This window comes from Centroberyx gerrardi, chromosome 13 (assembly GCF_048128805.1).
Source record: "Centroberyx gerrardi isolate f3 chromosome 13, fCenGer3.hap1.cur.20231027, whole genome shotgun sequence".
Taxonomy (NCBI): domain Eukaryota; kingdom Metazoa; phylum Chordata; class Actinopteri; order Beryciformes; family Berycidae; genus Centroberyx; species Centroberyx gerrardi.
In genome coordinates, this window is record NC_136009.1 from 17278642 (window position 1) to 17300190 (window position 21549).

Genomic DNA, 21549 nt, shown 5'->3' on the forward strand with positions numbered 1-21549 from the left:
TGCCCATCAAAGAAAACAAGTCTCTTTTTTTCTCTCACTGCAGTGGACTACACAGAATCACGTTTACGGTATGAACAAACAAGCCTATCAATAGCCTCGAGTGTTAGCTTTAGCATTAGCATTCGCCAGAAAAAGGCTGACCCTGCCTCTTGACCCATGGCCTCTGGTTCCCCTGATTAATACACTTTGGCTCTATTTGATATCTCCTCAATGCCATCCCAGCTTGTCAGTGGTAAAACAACTGGAGACAGCCCAGGAGGGAGAAGAAAACATGCATCTTGGAGAGGAGAGAGGGAGGGGAAGAAAAACAAGCATCAACTCAAGCAAGACGATGTATTTTCATGCATCCCTGTCTTAAATGTCAAGATTTCCTAACCCTCAGTGACTGGAGCGCTGACACCTCTCCAAGGTTCAACAGAAACCGCATTCATTAATAATTAGCTTAGCCGTGAGGACAGGGAGTGAGACCGGGAACGAGCGAGCGAGGGAGACGGGTAAAATTTAAACTTCTGTCCTTTGCCAACAGATTCGAATTTCACTACAAGTTTTTTCGTTCTTTTTTTCATTTTTTTTTTGTTTTCCTGGTGTGTTGGCCAGAATCCGACAGGCGGCCTGTGAGCGAGTGCTGCAGACGTCGCATCAGCCATACTACTCCCTCCTCTCCTTAATCATGGCGCTAATACCCTCCAGATGAATAAACATCTTCATCCCCTCTCTGTTAAAGCCAGAAGGCTCCTCCACTCCCAAATCCAAGAGAGAGAGAGAGAGACAGAGAGAGAGAGAGAGAAAGAGAAACAAATGGAGAGTAGAAGAAGGAGCAGAGGAAAAGGGGGACAGATGGAAGGGTGGATCAATGTCGGAATGAACCAACAGCAAAGTAACAAAGCCACGGCAAGATTTTCTGGTTCTTCCCATAATTCGTCTGATCTATTTCCCCCCTGACACAATTATCACAGTCCCTCTAATTATTTTTTTTCTTTTTAACGGATCGCTAATGGCAGACTGTGTTTCTATGTTCGTGTTCGTTAAGTGGAGGTCTGTGGGCTGTTGTGCAACCTTGTCGCCTCAGACTGTGTCCACACACTGCACAGGAAGGGGGAAGGGGGCGGAGAGGGAGAGGGAGAGGGAGAGGAGGGGTGGGGGGGGGGGTCTCTGGAGAATGGGCCAGGCCCCAGACCAGCACTTCCCTGGCCCAGTAACTGTGCCAGAATACTCATGACATGTGTGTACAGTATGTGAGCGCAAATGGCAGACAGATTTAGGGGTTTGCTTTGTTTCCCCTTCTATTGTTTTCTTCTGGTATCCAGGCAGCTCATCATCATATCTTAATGCTAGTAAGTACTTTGCGAAGACACACACACACACACACACACACACACACACACACACACACACACACACACACACACACACACACACACACACACACACAGAGACACCCACCACAGATAGACTGGAGCAGTTCCTTCACTGCCCTCATCCTCATTTGCAGAACAGGGCTGGAATATGAGGCCTGAATACAACCAGACAAATGACTACAGGGCATTTTACTTATTCATCCATCACTTCACATTGATTTATTCCTGTTTATCTATTTATCAGCTGGAAAAAAAAAAAACTTTCCCCTGGCTTGTTTTGCTAAAAAGTTTGCATGCTGACATACTGATACTTGATGGAAAACTTTCAGGGTCACTGTATCAGAATCCTTAACAGCAAGTATTGGGGTTCATCTTACCCCATCGCATGCCCCCCCCCCCCGTCCCTCCAGATACCTCTCCTATCCCTATTTACATAGGCCCAACACTCCTTGGCTTGGTAACCATTTACTTAGTTACACACCACCACCTGGGAGGCTATTTCTGTCTCTCTCAGGAGAGGAACTCGGTATGACTGCCAACCAACGCCCCCGTATGAATTATCATCCATTCAATACTGGTAAACTTGAGGAAAGATCTCAGATGCTCAGTATCACTTTAGGTCTGCTTGAGAAACATCACTAAATGACGTTAGAGGTGACAAATGTCTAATAATAGAAACACAGAAAAAAGACTAATGCGATATTACATCTTCAACTATACAAGATCATATTTTCAAGTAATTCTATTCTATTGCAACCTTACTGTTAATGCTAAAGGTAACCTCATATATGGAAATGCGATTTTATGCAATTCTATTGCAGTAAGAGGGAGTTTTCCTCCTTACATGGCCTAATCTCACGTCTATCACAATGAGCAGCTTACTGTGATGAACCCATTTCAAGGATCATCATTCAGTGGAGTGGATGTAATAGTCCCCCAATATCAGTTATCACTGACAGCAACATCCATATCAGCTAATTACTCTTTTCATTGGGCTATTATAGACGAGAGGACACCGGCCTTTATCTGTCTATGAAAGGAGAGACATTACTATTATGGTATTAATGTGAAGGAGAAATAGTGCTACTGTACCACTAATATAGAAACATCATATGTGATGGCATGGTAATAAAAACCCACGACAGTCATCCAATGGCTATCTTACTTAGCTACTTTAAATATCAGGAGAATTACAAATAAGGTGACCTTTAATTAAATTTGGCATGCAAATAAGTTGACGAGTCAGGAAGAGAAGAGGAGAGTGAGAGAGAGAGTGAGAGGGCGAGACAGAGAGAGACAGAGAGAGAGAGTGAGAGTGAAAGAGAGAGAGAGAGAGAGAGAGAAAGAGAGAGAGACGTTCTAACATTACCACTGGAGTCCTGATGACAACACATAGAGCCCTATCCGCCTGGTAACAGGATCCATGCTGGGTTTTTACCAGCGTACATCCAGCACAAACAGAGGAAGCCAATAGGTCAGAGCAGAGCTTTCTCCCTTCCTTAATTTGTATTTTCCTTAGCGTTCCTGGGTTAGTGAGGTGACTGTCATCTCTGCGGCTCTTCATTGTCTGAGGGAGGAGTTGGACAGGGGAATAGAATCCCACGCACTATGCATACAGCAGGGAGGAAATGTGGGCACAGAGGTGGTGCATGGCCCCCTGGGTAATTTGTAAAACATGAGCCATGGCACCCGAGCGCCCTGCTGAGGCTCGGGTCAGGTGACTCAGTCACAGGTGCACCATGGGAGGATCTCTGGTGAGTAGGCACACCTCCCACCATAGAGCAAGGTGGGCAGCACAATGTATTCTAAACATGGAATTCTCTAGAAGTTGCCTCCGTCATTTTTTTTTTTTTTAGATCTATGTTGAACAATAGAACACAGGAAATGTAGCAGAGGTGGCAGCTAGATTGTATTGGTGCTTCATATTTTTCAATACTAGCTGCTTGGATTATCAGTTTGCATCTGCAACTGAAGGTGGAAGATCAGAGATATTAGTGCCTTTCTTCTATTGTATTGTATGAAATGTTGGGATTGCTACGCACCAATGGCCCCCTGAAAAACATACATACATTGGAACTTAATAGTACACACATAGCGCACATATTACACATGCCTGAGCCCACACATGGAGCTTTAATAAGAGGTCTTGATTAGGATTCGGCGGACAGAGCATCCTGCACGCACGGACTCTGCTTTGCTAGGCCTCAGATAACCTTTATCCTATAGGGTTTAATTAATGTCAGCCAGTCTACTCTTTGCCTTTCAGAAGGAAACGACTTATTCCTCTGCCCTCATGAAGCCCAAATCCCTTTGTTTCACTGGTGCAGCCGGCCGCCTTGTTTATTCCAACTACAGGTACTGCTCTCCTATTAAGGCCAACGGTTGTTACAGGGAAAGGTTGAATTATTTACCAACAGTAGAGAGGGAGGGAGAGAGAGAGAGAGAGAGAGAGAGAGAGAGAGAGAGAGAGAGGTGCTTCGTACATGGAATAGGATTTTTATGTTGTTTTTGAGGTTATGAAAAAGGCAAGATTAATCATCCATGGGCATTAGATATAGGTGTGGATTACCAAGGAAAAGGGCATACTGGTATATAGTAACTATAAAATAGGGGCATATAGGAGGATCAGTAGCAAATTGCCCCGGCCAAAATTATGCAAAAAATCCCTTCAATGCAAGATAGTTGCACTCTCCTTCAACAGTAGGTAGAGTTTTGTACATTTGGTTATGTGTAAATAGTTGTATGTGTTTTGTTAAATAGATACCATGGGTGATTGTGCGCACTCTTCACCCAGGGCAAACTGTCTGTATTCTATCTGCATCTCAGCCTCTCTGCACAATACAACAAAACATACAGAAAACAAAAGGGAGCACAGAGGGGGAGAACGAGGAGACAGACCAAACAATAAACTCAACCACAAGAGACAGAGTTTGACTTTGTGTGTGTGTGTGTGTGTATGTGGGAGAGGGAGAGGGAGACGGAAAGAAAGAGAGAGAGGAGGATGAGGGAGATGAAGACAAATGCAGAAAGGGAGAGAGACAGAGGGCGGGAGAGAAAACGAAAGACAGAGGGAGAAATCAAATTTGCAAGAACATAACAAAAAGCTGTATCTCCGACAAAAGAGAACACACAAGGGTATTTGTCTAGCTGTCTGCACCAGCAGGATCCTCTGAAAGTTTATTAAACTAGAACCCTTCAAGAGAAGGCAGAGAGTAGTAAACTATACTACTGGGGAGGAAAAGAGAGAGGGAGAGGGAACGAGAGTGAGGGGGGCGTGGGGGGGTTGAAAAAGAAAAAAGCTAGCTTTTCAGCCTCTGTCTCTCAGAAATTCTTTTATTTCAGCCATGCATTAAGCAACCTCCCCACTGAGTTCTGCTCCCCTTCCTGGTGTGGATAAAGCCGTCCCTCGGGGGAGCCGCTGGTAATTTCCAGCTTCGCCAGAAACTCAGGTATTAGAAAAGACCGCTTGGGGACCTGCCACAATATACCTTCACAATTTCATACGCTCTGAAAAAGAGGGAGCCCCTCCCTCCCAACCTACCCCCACCCTCCCAGCAAACCCCCTCGAGGGTCCCCAGTTCAAATTTCTGAAGTGCAGACAACGGGTGTATGTGTGGGGGAGGGGAGGGTGGTGGGGGGCCCGTGGGACTGAGCACCAGCAATAGAAAATCCACTGCATAGAGGAGAAAAAAAGCATTTCCTCTCTGGTCTGGCAGGAGTGCCTTTTTTCCCCTGGCTCCCACCAGAGGCTTTTTACAAAACATGTGTTGCTGACATGTTGACAGATTGCTCAGTGAAGTGTTAGGCGCATGCACACGGCTGGCCATTTAGGGGGACATGGCTTCCTACCCAACATCCTCTACCTGAGGCGCCATGTTTTATACATCATCCCCCAAAGAAAAAAAGGAAACAATAAAAAGGTAAGGGAGTTGCTTCCTTTGTGAGGAAAGCAGAATATCAGAGAGCAGAGAGAGACTGCGTATAATGCTGCCTTAGCTGAACTGCGGCGATGGGGAGGAGCAACGGAAGTGAGAATAAGGGAGGGAAATGGTTTCAGGCGGTAGGGAGAGATAAAGCAGAGAGGTGGGAAAAAGAGCTGGAGGATGGATGCATGGTATGCTTATATAGGTAGGTGAGCCTGTCAAACCAACAAAAAGCCCACCAGACCTCCTCTTTGTCTCCCTGTGCTCTAGCCACCAATCGCAGGCGGGAGGATGGAATCTGATCAAAGGCCAGCTTCCAGATCCAACTTCTGCTCCTATCAGGGTATCGACAGCACACGTCTTAATCGCCCTGCGGCTCCAAAAGTGCTGCCGTGGCAACAGGATGGAAATGGGGATCATAATGTATTCATGGTGCCGGCGACCTGGGGGCTGCGGAGCGCGCTCTCTGGGGACCGCACTTTACCCAGAGCCAGACGTGTCTGGGCAAAATCACTCCACACAAGACAGCAGCAGAATACTGAGGAGCCATGACAGGATGGAGGGAGGGAGAGAGAAAGAAAGAAAGAGAAAGAAGGGAGGCAGCAGAGAGAGCTATGGATGGAAATGGAAGGAGATGAATAACGGAAAACAAAGAGAGACAAAGAATAGGACATGAGAGGTAAACAACTGCTGTTGAGTGGTGTCAGAGATTACAGAAAGGAGAGGAGAAAAGGTAGCAGAACTCTCCATTCCTGGATTGAAACCTCAGACAAAAGAACTGATGCTTTTGAAGGAGAAAAAAAAAACAGGATGTGATTGGTGGGAAGGAGCTTGCTGGGATGAGTGGCTCTACCTTGAGAAGGCTGATGCTGCTTGACCAGGTGGGTGGTTGGCTGGGAAATAAATTGCAGAGGAAATTGGTCTAGATTATCAGGGCCACAAAGAGACATGGCCCTTTGGCCACGGGCGAGGATGGATAAATGGCTGGATGAGTAAATGAACAGAGGGATAGAGAGAGGGAAGATTGATGGCTGAGCAGATGGATGGTTCAGTTGGACAGAGAGTCCAGCTACCCCCCGCCACCCCCCCCCCACCCGCACCCCCCAACCCCCACCCGCACCCCCCAACCCCCACCCCCCATGCCCGCCCATCCTATCCATTCCTGAAAAATAAATGCTTACATTGGAGATACATCGTGGTTTTTTCCTGGCTGAACGTAGTATGCTCTCTGACCCTTACCATCTTAATGATCTCCTCCGCCACACACACATACACACGCACACATATACTGTATGCACACATCCATGCACACGCACAAACTCATGCATGCACACACGCGCACACACTAAAACACTCACACACACACACACACACACACACAAACAAACAAACACAAAGCTGTAGCCTGACCTGCTTTTCCTCTACAGGAGGGCAGCTACAACAGGCACCATGCCAGGTAAACATCCTCAAGCCTTGTGCACTCACTGCAGAGGGTAAAGCTCAATGCTTGAAATACACTCTAAAATACAGGGAATAGTCAATTATGTTTAGGACTGGAAAGACATTCTTAGAATATATATTCGTCTTATAAGGCCCTCCTGCTGTATTTAGAAATAAAAAAAAAACACAACTTTTGCTGCATTTTATATCAGGGTTCGTTCTATCACAGAAAGTCATCACACTCCCCCCTAGAGGTGATGATTCAAACGCGTTAACTCTCCCAAAATGAGAGGATTCACCTGCAGACTGTGGTGCGTCCTCTGCACTAACTATCCTCCACACGTAGCACACCCTCAGGCATTCAAACTAGGGCCACAGACAACTCCCCTGTCTGTCTCTCCTCCTTCCCTTTAGCTGACAGGTTCTTCGACTGCTAAGCTCCAACACGGACCTCTGTGTTTGTGATGACTGTGCAGAGCAATCAAGGGAGAGAAAGAAAGCAAGAGAAGGAATGATGAAGAGAGGGAGGAGAGAGGTAGAGAGCGAGCGAGAACCAAGGACATCAACAACGTGTTCTCACAGAGAGATGACCCCTGGCCATCCCGAGGCATCTGGTTTATCTGGCTGTCTGGGTAAGCCACGCACACACCTAATGACTCCAGCCTGGTCCATGTCCCATAGGTTTTTTTATCCCGGATTACGGATGGGGAATGACAATGGGCTGGTAAACTACTGTGCCTCACGTCTGAGAGCTCATATCAGACAAGGAGTTTTCCATGATGAAAAGACTGGGGTGAGTTGAGAGCAAAGTTCAAAGTTACTGAGAAGTTACGCCATTAGTTTCTGTGTTATATGTATGATGTAACATTAATGTATCCTTGCAAAATAAGACAAAATAAATTAAATGTAAAAAGCTGAAAAATACTGCTGATTTGTATGCATCATAAATAGTATATAACTTCTCAACTCTAAGGTCCAATGTACCCGCAATTCCGGCTTGGGTGTAATTTTAGGGCTGATATAGAGATGTAGTTGGTCCTCCAACCTCCTTCGTATTCTTCCTCATGTTGCATGGCGCTCCTGAACAGACCTCAATCTGCTTCTGCAGTGGAGATTAGTAATCATCTAGGGTCTTCATATTGATGGCCAGGCTCAGCCTGTTTGCATATTTACTGGCCTCAGAGCCCAGTCGCCTGAGGTGAGAAGCAAATTACATTTCTGCTTACCCCCACGCGCACAACTCTCTCACACTCTTTCGATTTCTCTCCCTCGTTTTCTCCTTCTTTTTTCAACCTCGTTTCTCTTAACATGCTGATCAGTCATCTTCTGGTAAGCATCCTTGCCCGCCCTGGTTGCATCCGAATAGCGGTCTCATTTGGCTAACATCATCACAGTGTAATCTTGTTGGAGAGAGCAATCAGTTTACTTTGGAATTAGGTATTCCGTTGGCGGGCCCAGAGAGAGTGAAGGCTCACAGGGTTTAAAGGATGCAAACGAAAGCATGCTCTCCGGAATACAGTCTTGCGCCTGATAGGGTGATAACAGCCCACACAGGCTCCATGTGAGAGTAATGAATGGCCAATGGGAGGCCAGAATAATAATGCAATTGGATTAAAATCCAATCACACGATGGTTTTGTCTGTTGACTTTATTTGTGGGGTATGTTCTACAAACCAAGCCCACAATGTGCAAGATGCATCATGCCTTGACTGGGGGCACACAATGTCCTAATCATAAAGATTACCACTCTGTTTACTACAGTCCAATCTCTTTTGGCTGTCAGAAGTCCTGTGGGGTTTTGCTGATCTGATTTGTTTTTAGTGTACATCCAGTGCATATAGAATGAATGTGATCTAACTGAATGAAGTGATAGCAACAGTAGATGTTCTTTGCTATCTCTTAAAACAGCGGCTTATTTCAAGCATGGCTACCACAGGTGGCGAGTTACTATTTAATCAGGGATTTTAATGTCTTGGTTTATCGCAGAGACACGTACGAAGCTGGCACACTCTGCAGCCTTCCATAGAATCCCAGCCACTCGCCAGGAGGCCATCTCTTAGGAGAGGCTCTCTGATCAAATCGATTGACTCCTCCTGGATGATCGATCAGCCAAGCAGGTTGGAGGTGGAATAGATTAGATGACCTTTACATTCTCAGCGGTGTTGGACCCCCCACTGTCCTCTGCTCTTAACATTAACAGGACATCTCTGTATTACCTGACAGCATGACTTTACCGTCACACCATTACATTCTGTACAGACACACACTGTTCCCCCTGCCAAAGCGTAATCCAGCTGGTGGCCTTGGAGACCTGAAACGACACCCATCCTGCCCATAAAACCAAATTTATGAACCCACCTTCCAGTCCGAAAATGGCAATTAGTGCTGAGGAACAAATGTGTTACTTCATATGATATTTGAGAATCCCTGTCCTTGTGGGCGGGTGAACTCCCCATATCCTGAAGTATAGGAGTGGCTGCTGCGCTGAGCCCCACAGCAGCCCCCACCCAAACACTACCCCCTGGCCAACAAAAATAACCCCTGGGAGGGGTACAGGAGAGGGGGGAAACGTTGAGCCGGTGATAGTGTAGCCCCAAAGTTCCTAAACCACAGTGGCGAGCAGGATGCCGTCACAGCTGGCTCCGCTCCTTCCTGTGGGCCCGCTCCACAGAGCGCAGCCTGCAGGGAGACATAAACCTGTCGGACTGGTCACTCTTTCCACCGCCCTCCGTCTCCCTCCTTCCTTTCCTCCCACCGCACTACCGGCCAGTTTGGCAAAAGCCGTCTAAGGAAAAAGCCCTATGGGGATCAATGTGCAGTACATTTCCATGCAGACATAAGCAAAAAACGGCGACCTTTTCATTAGGGAGTATTAACATGGTTCAAAAGCCTATAGATGTTTCTTTTAGAACTAGGTGTCTGGGAACTAGGTACAGGTTGTTTGGTGAACTCTTCTTTGTCTAAAAGCCCTGTTACGTCCTGTCGACTCCTCATGCACATTATCTTAGGGAAACACAGGCCTCTGAAAAGCTCTTTGGCATTTGATATGCTAATACAGAGTGTTAATTACGCACCAAGTGTTTGTTCATGTTTCACACTTCACACGATTGTTTATTAATTCAAACCAGAGTGAGCGAACACTCATTTGCCACAAACACACCAGACACCTGTTAGGGTGCCATCTGATCAAAGGAAAAGGATTACTGCAAACAAATGTCTGAAAAAAAAATAAAAATAAAAATAAAATCCCTCAACGCAACACGCCATTTTTTTTTAGCATAATCTAAATATTTACCACTAACATAGATGAACACTGTATTCTATACAGAACAAAGAAGGTGCAAATGAGTACCAAAACCACACACACCTGCATGCACACATAAAATAACACTACAGATTCAGAAAAGTGAAAAAAAAGAAAAAAAAGAAAAAAAAAATCAACATTTCACAGAGCATAAATTAGGAAACCTAGGTCAGACTGTCCATAAAGTTTTTAAGATACATTTTTGCCTTTTCTTTGAGCCTAGTTGTGTTTCTCTGTATCTGCTTCATCATTATTCCAGTGAGCAGTACCACGTTTGAGAGAGAAAAAAGAAAATCATTTGAATTCTGGGGACCCAGAGGAGAGTGAGCAAAGCCCAGAGGTAAGATCCAAGCTCGCTCTCCGTGCCCTTCCGTTGGCTGCCTACCTGGTAAACATCTCCACAAGCTCCTTGCTTTCAAAACACGTCAACCGGTTCCTATGTACTTTAGACTGGCCGGGCCGAGCAGGAATTGAGACTTTATTTGTTTTTTTTTTTTACTTTTCCCCGTCTCTCTTCCGAGTCACCGCACGTAACCTGTCTGGCATTAATGATGTTGTTAATAAAAATGGGGCTGGTCTGTGGGTGGATTTGCCTGGCAGGCCTGGTGCCTGTCCTTCTCAGAGATAAGACCACTGCTGGCCTTATCTGCCTCCCACAGCCCCACCCAGCAGCGCCGTGCACTGGACACACAACCAGTCAACTCATCACTGGCTAATTACCACCTCTGACTGCCTCACAAAGCAGGCCTGGACTCACACCACTGCTGCTGCTGCCGCTAAGGTTGGCTCTCCCCTACCTTGACTGCGTCTCTCTTCGGTTCTTTGTCTTTCTCTACCCATCCCCATCTCACTCTAACCTTCCCCCGTCTCTCTCTCTCTCTGCCCTTCCCATCTCTCAATACCTTTCACTCGTCTCTCTCTCTAGTCTTCCCTGTCTCTCTCCACCCGTCACCCTGTGTCTCTGCAGCTCTTTCATTATATTTTATTTGTCTGAGCCAACATGGTATTTTGAAGAATATATGTACTGTGCTTTAGGGCTGCATTTCACAACTGTCTCTGGGCAGGGAATAAGTAATAGCTTCAGCGTGGGTGGTCAGGTAAATCCTGTGCCTACCTGCCAGTGTATGTCTACGGGTTGTGAAAGAAACTAATGTCATTTATGTTACAGTTTCTCTGTGAGGGCTTAAGTCATTTGTGAGACGGAGTCAGCTCAGTCTCATGGCTTCAGCAGAGCAGCCAAAGTCACTAGTGTTACAGAGGGAGGGAGCGGTTTCTTTTATTCAATTGTTTTCCACTTCCACGAGCGTGTGCCAAGGGGGAGGAAAGCGCCGGCTTAACACGCTCTGCAATTCAACACGGCCAGACGCAGTCCTATTAAGATTTAATGTGCCATTCTTCTGCCTGTGCCGCTGAAAAAGACTTGCAGGCTGAGGAAGAGAGCGAACAAAGAGCAGGCAGAGCCGGGGCCAGGGAGAGATGGAGAGAGAGCAGGAGAAACAGAGACAACGGCTCCATGGCCAGGCCGTTGTCACACTACTGAAGTCACTCGTTTCAAAGGGATTATACGTAGCGGACGGGGACATAACAACAGTGTTGGTGATATAGAGTTTTCACCCGATGCATGTAGCGTTGGATGCGTGCATGAGATTATCTATGTTTTGTCCACATGTCATCCCTGCTATGGTGGCTACCTACTTAAGAAAGAGGTCAACTGGATGAAGTCACAGCATGTGTTTAGCCCCATGGGCGATGAATTATGTGTCGTCTAAAATGCGAACTGCAAGCATGCAGGTGCTGTGCGAGTGAGCGCGTGTGCGCGTGTTTGTGTGTGTGTGTGTGTGTTTGTCTGCCTAAATGGATGACTGACTGACTAAGCAAATGAGTGAGAGAATGAGAGTGTGTGATAGAGAAGGATGTGAATATGGAAGAGGTAAAGAGTTGCAGTGCTGGCCATTGTGCTGTCATCTGTGCCTTGGACACACAAACACAAGCACATGCACAAACAAACACAGGCTCCTCTATTCTTATTTTGATTGTTTTTCTGCAGAAAATGCACTCCTCATCTGACAAAGACCAATAAATACTTTATACAGTGCATAATGTGTGCGGTGTGAAGCACAGGGGAGAGAGAAAGAGGGCGTCCTCACGAGGGCATATGCTTTGAATTCCTAATGACACTCCTGTTAACGTTACTGGCACTGTCGCACAGAGAGGAAACGCACGGGGATGCTACGCCGAGGAGTCAAACACATCTACTTTAATACTCTCTCTCTTTCTTTCTCTCTCTCTCTCTCTCTCTCCCTATTTCTCTTTCTCAGGGACTCACATACACACTCAAGAACACGCACCCACACAAACACATACACACAGGAAAGACTCAAGCCCAATTCTGAGAGCTCACTCTAGCATGAGGTCTCTTTTCAGTGGCTGCGTTGTGCCAGAAGTAGCTATTCTCCCCTGACCGCCTCTCCCCCTTTCAAAGCCTTGTAATCAGTGTGCTGCTCTTTGTACCAGGATGTCGCAAGACGCCCCGGCAAAAACGCAGCAGAATTTCTGATGAACGGCAGCGGCTCAGAGTTCGGCTAATCAGGTCTTGCTCATGTCGCCTTCCTCTTATGTGAGCCCTTTTGAAGCAAATAAAGTCTTTGCAGTTTGGCACATTCTTCTTGGCAGCCACAAAGCAGCTGTTGGATCAATACACAAAGTTAGTTGAAAAAAAAAAAAAAAACCCAGCAATTGGAGCCTGTTGGAAACAGTTAGTAGAAAACATGGACTGCCAGGAGCCTGTTCATAGTTGAGGGTATTACTGGATGTTTCCATGCTGCTGACCCAAAGTCTTGATGTAAATGAATTCAAACACTTCAAACAAACATGTCGTGGTAAGGAGTAAAAGGAGGAAAACATATATCAATGGGTTTAAAACATTTCCCTGGCTCCCTGTCAGAAAACAGATTCGAGTCTTCATATTAGAAATGTGTCTACAGTATTTCGATCATATTACCAACCTCTGCATTGTGGGGAGATCTTATTGTTTTTCATAGAGTATTAGTATCTCATTTGTATTTTTCTCATAAATCTGAAACATATTTTATTGAAGCTGAGCACATTTTGCAATGTCTTCAGGGAAGGGAAAGGGAAAATCTACATAATATAAATCCATATATGGCCCAGTTCTCTCTCTCTCTTTCTCTGTTGCACCCTCTCTGATTGATTCCTTTATCTGAGGGAAGCAGAAGACATGCTCTGTTTGCTCGCACAGTGGCCGGCAGGAAAACAGAGAAAGACACTTATTAAAAAGGTCATCTCACAGAGGGTTAAAATAGCAGGGCACAGATCTCTCTAGGGGGAGCAGCCATGCCCCTCCTCTAGTGAAGGACACAAGAAAAGGTGTTGCTCAAGGGAGCTGGACCCGTAATGAAAGAATGGCCACCAGGCTGACAGCCCATGTGTGCACTGGGCTATTCAAATGCCTTCAGAGACATGGCCAAGAGAACTGACAGTGAGGCTTTGTGGAAATGCAATCTTTTGAATTAAACTCTGAGCTAGAGGTGTTATTTTTATTTACAATGTGGGCTAGTAAACAGAAGTGGAAATGAGCTGAGGTGAAAGATATTTCTTTGGGCGAACATGTCAGGAGCACATGTTTTCTTGCCTGCCATTGCAATCTCATATCTAGCATATGAACATGTCTTGTGCCAACTGAGAACAAAAGTCAAACTACAGACTCTCCGCTGTTTCTCTTTCTCCACGAAGGATCAGTAACAATACAAGGCTGTACAGACAATACAGTGAGACAGTGAGACAAAGCATTTGTGAAGTGTTTTTGGAGAGGCCTATGGAATAGCAGTGCCTCCAGCCTCCTGTCTCCTCCCCAGGGCAGCCTAAAGCCCTGTCGGCAGGATGCTGATCCCCACACGGAAACCTGATCCGCAGCCATCCTGGAGCCGGAGGGGGGACGGGGGAGAGCGCTCCCCCCGCGGAGCCCCTCCACTTCTGCCCCAGAGTTAGAGGGGTGCTCTGGGGGAACATTCCTCTAGCCCTGCCCCAGCCAGCCTCCACTCTCAACTCTCTAGAGGAGCATTCTTCCAGCCCTGCCCCAGCCTTCACTGGGGTCTCCTGGGGAGCATTCCTGAAGCCCTGCCCCAGCCCAAGACGGGCTCCCTGGGGACGCATTCCTGCAGCACTCTCTCTCCCCCTCTCCCTCCTTCTCCCTCGCTCCCTTTCTCAGCCTCTCGCCTTCCTCCGCAGTCCAGCATTAGCACGATCGATAGCACCGATCGCATCGGGGACACGAGGCAATCCATACCCATGCGCTCCCTTAGCGCACTGCAGTGGTCACAGCTTAAGTGCATGGAAAGGTGTTATACCTCTGCCAGACGGGGGGGAGACAATGGCCGCCATTGATCGGGGTGACATGTAACATCTTTCTCTTTCTCTCTGTCCATCGGGCGTGGTCGGCATACTGCTGGTGTCTGTTTAGACTTAGTTTAGTCTGTTTTCCTCACTATTGTTGTGAACGCTGCGTACAACATAGAAGCAAAGGATAATGAGGCCTGGAATAAGAGTGCATGCAAGGTGGTGAGTGCATATGTGCATGTCTGTCTGCACGCGTGTCTGTGAACAAGCGTGTCGGTTTATGAGTTCTGGTAGTATACACTTACGGGATATCAGCTGGGGGGAAATAAGAGCTGAGTTTTGTCGGGGAATGGGAAACAAATCTCCATACGTGGATTGGTTCCAGTCAAGCTCTGAAATGTGTTTACCAAAAATAAAACGTTTGAAAATGTAGAAATTGAGAATTTAGCAGGTGCTGGTTGTTGATTAGAAAATGGTTTTAATAAAGGATCCATCTGTGAGTAGAGACTTGATGTAAGGCAGATTAATTGGTCATGGATGTCTACATAATGCCACATAGGAAATCTCCCATATTCCAGAGAATACACAAACACACACACACACACACACACACACACACACACACACACACACACACACACACACACACACACACACACACACACACTCAAAGTACTTAGTATGCCATCTAGAAGTTTCTTTTCTCCCACTGTGTTTGAATACTAATAGAGTGTTTCTGCACAATCACAATACCCTAATGGCAATTAGATTCTTTTGTTTGGTTTCCACGGGGGCTCTTATCCAAACGGTGTTTTTTTTTTCACCATTGAGCAATTAAGAGTTATTTGTCCGTAAGATTGACATTTATAAAGGGCTGGCTTAATTATAGGAAAAATATGGCAGAGTCTGTCATGACCACATTACGATAGTGTTGAACATGAAAAGCCAGCCCCTGAATCAGACACAACTCTTAGAGCTTTAGATGGAGTTCACAGTCTGCTTCCTGCCTAATTTGCCACCAACAAAAAGTATAATTTTGATTCAAGTAGTTCTAGCACCTGACCCCCTTTGTCTTAAATAATGGCCTTTGTGTTTGTGTTATTATTTCATTGATATGTCAAACAGGATGTCCTTGAATCAATATTGGCTTGGTGGATTGGTGGGTGTATTGAAAAAAAGGTGGCAGGGAGCTTTGCACTTAGTTCTACTCAAACCAAGGAATGCTTTTGTCGGATGAGCGTAATGTGAAAGTGAACATTAAATTGATTTTCACACCTTTCGTAGAGTGAGCGTCACTTGAATTAGCACATACATGAGCACACATGAAGTAAAGCACACATACATGTACACCTACACGCATGCACATGCAAAATCACTCATAATATAATAAACATGCATGCATTTATACATAAATTAACACCAATGGGGGCTTTGCAAAATGTTACCAGTCACACAACTGAATTCACATGTGCACACACACACGCACGCACACACACAGACACACACACACACGCACACACACACACACACACACACACACACACACACGTATATATATACACACAGGACTCCACTAGTGAGACTGGCTTGCAGTTAATGGAAAATCTTTGCAAAACTCGTGGGATATCTTTTGGTTGTTTGGAAATCTGAGACCACTCAGAACAATTCCTACCCTATAATTTGTGGTTCGCTGATTATGGGTTGCAAAATATGAAATCAAACTGTGCTTGAATGTAAACAGAGCAGAGACTATGCTGACTTTTTGTTGGGCAGTGCTCTGAATTTGCCTTTATTTTATAAAAGCTAGCTTCTCTAATACATTAGAAACATGTTAATTCAATTTTAGCCTGTTAATGTTCTGTTTTTGAAAAAGACAGGGAGAGAGAGACGCGGTCTGCGCCCAAATATTGGAAAATGTGTGTCAGATGGCGCTTCTCAATGTGGGCCCATCAGGACGTGTAAAGGAGGACAGCAAGTCCAGGAGAAGCACATGGAAACCTTCAGCTCACATCATTAGTCCTGTCTGCCACCTTGTCAGGGTATTTATAGCCCTATTCATCCATCAGCAGGTCAATGACACAGTCTGCCAATGGCACCCTTCTCTTCGGTCCCACTAGGTATTACCAGCTAGCTAGCATCTACACTAGTGGAGGGACTTCCCTGGAGCAAGGCTCTGTTTCCAGTAGGTGGTCTGGTAACTGTGTGACCTCATCGTTGGTTTACATTGTAACACTCTAGAAACGGGTTAGAATTAGTATTGTACTATATAATATGGTATACTGACACAGACAAGGACACAATACACATACTATAAATACAAATAATGTAGAATACATGTACAGTGATCTATTATAAGGACGCATGCAGGGTTGTAGTATGTCATGTCTGTAAATATACAAGTACATATAAATAATGTGTTGTGTGTGTGTGTGTGCCTGCGTGCGTCTGTGCTGTTGGACTTTTACCAAGGTAGTTGGTAGTCTGGTGTTGTGCTCCCCTTGGTGCAGTGCACCCAACACACACAGTGTGGCATATTCTCTGGTGAAGGCATAGAGTGGGAGTGGGAGTGGGAGTAGAGCTGAGTGGCAGAGTGGAGGGGAGGCTCGGTGGGCTGAGCGTTGTTTACCTGTCAGCTGGCATTGATTAATCTTGTGTTCGGTGAGATCGCTCAGCGACTCGAACACCTGCCGGCAGCTGTCGCAGCTGTGCAGCGCAGGCTCCTCGTCCTCCTCCTCTCCCTCCTCCCCTTCCTCTGGAGAGAGCAGCCTCTTCCTCAGACGCCCGGCCTCACCATCCTCCGCCGCCCTCTCGAGGGCGCACTCTGGATCTGCCGAGCCACAGGAAATGACAGTACCACATAGTCAGAGGGGTGACCCGCACGGCGAGGCGCAATAGCTTCCTCTCGATGACAATAAAATGGATTTCTAGACTCTGGATTTAATAAAAACAATAATAAAAGCTGTAATAAAAATGCAGGTTCAATTTGGGCCTCTGTAACTCAACCACTCACGCCATAACAGAACGTTGGGCAGGTGAGTGCGAGAGATATACAAGCACACACACACATTCAGATGACACAATGCACACACAAATCGAACACACAACACACACACACACGTACACATACAAGCACACACACCTCTGTTATTAGAAATGGTTTTACGTTGTGTTTGCCCTGCTTCACCCAAGCAAAACTCCAGTATATGAAACTAGACTGATGGGAATATTTGTAGTTAATAAATCCAGGATTGCAGTTTTGGCTGGACCAAAGAAATATGAAATTCCACCAGAGAGTGCTGAATTGCATCAGTCAGCGTCTGTCAAAGGAGAAAGACCTAGCCATATAATCTAGACATCTAGGCCAGAACTGTGGGTGTATAAAGCATCGCACAGTAACACACACAAAACTGAGATTGGTGTGTGTTAGGCTGTCGTCACGACACACTTCCCTAAATTATTCAGCCTTGCTCGCAGGCAGCCGCGGGTCGCGCACATCAATATTCTTCAATCCATCTGCAGTTTTGTCTCTTGTTGGCTTTGTGCTGCAGCAGTGCCAGGGGTGGGCGATTGACTAGCCTGAACCAGGACTAGGCATTATGTTTCAACTTACCAGTCCAATCCCAAGCAAGGTCTACATATGATGCTAAAACATTACCACAACATAAACAAACCCTAATTCACTCGCTCACTGCACACCTTAAACATGTTCATTCAGAAGAAAAGAAAAGTGCGCATGGCTTGCATCAGCATCTTGTAATTAGGCGGCATGGCCTGCAGCCCCCTTTCTCCCCTGCTGTGACCATCACACTTCACTACAATAAGACTGATTACAAAGCCATACTCACAATCAAACAATGATGTCACACTGGTTTAGCTCTTAAAGCATTGTGGGGGAGAGGAGCCCTGTACTTCACTGGCAGCCATTTTGAGCCCCACTGCTGCTAGTGCTCCTCAGCATGTCCTGAAACTCTGGAGGGGAACGTTAGGAGGAAGCCTGCTTTTTGCCTAGCACACAGTTAACTGTGCCTGAGGACAAGGAGTGTGCTGCACTAACGTGCGGCAGAGTCTGGCAAGGAGCCGAGTGTATGTATACATGGGCAGCCATTTTAAGTCCTCCTTCTGTAGGGTGCTCTCAAACAGTGTGAAATTCCTCGAGGAAAGGCGATCCAGAACTCATCAAGGCCACCCAGGATTTTTCCTTTCCCCCACTCGCGCCAAGTATTGATGTAACATCACACCCTCCATTGTCCTTCCCTCTTGGCGACGGAGGCTCTCGGAACATGCCCTCTAAAAATATCAGCACTGTGGTCCCCGGTGGGACCATGCAGAACAGAACAGAAGGTGTTTCAAGAAAATGAAAATCCCAACCCAATCCTCACAGATGCAGGCCTCTCTTGCTCTGGGGGGAACGCTTTTGACTGAGGCCAAAAGCCACACAATATAGACTTATGATTCATCCACACACGCAGACACAGAATTCACAATATGCCTAGAAATGTGAAAACTTCGTGCCTTTTTACAAGGTGCCAGTGGAGTAGTTGGTGGTTAAGACTTCGATATTTTTTCCAGTCGCCTTTATGAATCATTAATTTACCTAATATTTCAGGTTACTCCTGTCACAGAAAACAAATGATGGCTACATTTAAACATTTTATGTTTTATCTTTAATAAAATACATTTCTCATTGCAGGAAAATACCCAAATGCTTTTTCATTCTATTTTTCATATTGAGTTGATAATCCCGCATGGTTTGTAGGATGATACATCTACTATAATGACTACTTAAAAGAACAACTGTGAGAAGTTGAGAAGTTTATGAGCCTAAGACCTACAGAGCTTCATTTGTGAGTTTGATTTTTACCCTCTTCTTATTTCTTGTTAACAGCAACAAGTTCAAGCTGCAACTTCCAGTGAGTCCAAGCTGGCTCTTGGTCGAACTGAGCGACCTCCTGTAACAATGGGATGCGGTGCTGGAAGTGTAAACTGCTGCATGTTGAGGAGCGGGGGGGGGGGGGGGGGGGGTCTTGACACGGCAAGGTCACGTCCAACCCTGGGATTAAAGAGCCACGTCAATACTGAGGTTCCTGTGCCTCTGGGCCTCATACAGTAATCCATCAGATCAGGACATCCTCCTCTACCAGTCTCTACAGGCTGGACAGCAGATCAATACCGCCATGCTTACGATGGCTGACAATCACATGTGGAATATGGGCCGAGATGTGTGGCATGTTGAGAATTTTTCATCATGCCTAACACCCTTGTTAATTCTGTTAATCAGGTTGACAATGTTGATACAGTAGGCGAGGTCACTAGGGGACCTATATTGACCGCTGATCCATATTCTGATAAGAAAATTATTAGGTCGACTCAAAGTAAGATGATCGTAGTTCAATCGGCAAAATTAAATTATTTATGAGGGAACTTAATTGAATTGAATTAATTTAAGATTTGACAGCAGAATTATTAAAAGATGGATTTTTAATCTTTATAGTAGTAAAATTGCACTGGTATTGTACTCATAAAAAGGTGAAAATCGGGAACGGTGATTGACATTTTTTGAGCTGCGTAATATCTGTCGGAGTCTGAGTCCATCCATCATGCAGACTCCTGTCTCTTATGGTGCCGAGTGACATTTATCATACCACAACTTTCATCTTGTGAGTTGGAGAGGAGTCCCCTGGACCCCCCACCCTTATATTATTGAATATTTCTGCTCTTAAATATTTATAACGTTTTAATTGATATTCTCTTCTCTGCTCTATCAGCCCCACCAGGGACCCGCGGTCCCTAGCAGAGAAGCCAGCCCACGTCCCCCCACTGTCTGGCCCACACACTGAGACAGGTGGAGACACTGACCATGGGGAGAGGAGAGGAGGAAGGGCATGGAAGAAGAGGAATACAGAGAGGACAAATGAGAAGAGGCAGAGCAAATAGTCTGGCCAAGCTGCAAAAGCCTGAACTTATTTGAATTTTCACCTAAAAAGTTAATTCCAAAACACAACTCTCACCATAACCCTGCCTTTAACCTCACTGGAGACTTCATGCCTAACCCTAAGCTTAAAGATAAAAAAAAAAAAATATTGAGAGCCAAGAACAAGGGAAAGAGAATGAAAACGAGAGTGTAAAAGTTCATACACAGAAAGTTGTTGTTGGATACCAAGCTATTTTTCAGCTTATTTTCGGTTTCAAACTAAAATTCATTCAAATCCAGTCCAAAACATCGAGCGTGAAGCCTGAGTCTGAAACCACTGAGGGCGATGCTCTCACTTGCCTGTAGATATGTCTAGCTCCATCAGGGTTTAGCCCGAGTCTTTCTTTGTGCAATGAAAGACCTTGGTGTCGAAAACATCATTACCAGCTCACCCATCTCCTCATTTCCCCATCATTTCCCAGAGATACTGATCCTATGATGCCCCCTCCCCGGCAGCCCCCCCACCCCCCTCCCCCCCTCCCCCCCTCCCTCCACCACCCACCCCCAAGTTCAAATTAAGAATTTATTTTAACCAGCGAGCAGCTTCTGTCGACACATGTCGGCGGGCCTGATCAAAGGTGAGCACGCTCCTTTATCAGAGTGAGGAAGGCTGTCAGAAATAGGAGGACATTAAGATTGAATAACCTTCACACGGTTGCCGGCACCTCATTATTTAAAAATCTAAAACTTTTGCCGAGCACCAGCCATATATAGGTCACACTACATTCTAATGCCACATGTGCCTCCGAGTGTATCCTCCTCTGTGTGGATGGGATTTGGGGCTCTCCACTTAGCCCGTCACATCCACTGATCCCCCATCATTAAAGAATGTCATGATCCGGCGACGAGGCTGTGAGCCTGACACTTGCCAGATTGTTAACGATCGTCAAGCATTTGCATGGGGAGAGTGTGTGTTCATATTGTCTGTGCATGCAATTTGATTTATCTGCTTCAAGTCCCCCTGATTCGTATTAGAGACTAATTACTGTCTAATATTTTGATGCATTTGAAATTTGAGAGTAGATTAACCAGAGGTGTTTGTCGAAAGCCATTTCTCTTAAAACGCTAAACGCATTACATGCTTAAAGTGATACTCTTACACGTTGATCGAAATGTTGTTTCCCAGCTTGTTATATGTTGCAAATCAACATGCAGTACATTTATGAAATTTTTATGATGCATGCTGAGATAAAGATA

The 21549-nt window shown here is 45.7% G+C and overlaps 1 protein-coding gene across 2 annotated transcripts in view; it reads right to left on the bottom strand.

The window, feature by feature from the left end:
* LOC139925580 (zinc finger protein 521-like) overlaps positions 1 to 21549 on the bottom strand; it is a 93478-nt gene that overhangs the window by 60556 nt on the left and 11373 nt on the right. For both annotated transcript variants that reach the window (XM_071917016.2, XM_078287933.1), the window contains exon 3: positions 17008 to 17208. The gene's annotated coding sequence lies outside the window, so the exon portion shown is untranslated. The remainder of the gene's footprint in view (positions 1 to 17007; positions 17209 to 21549) is intronic.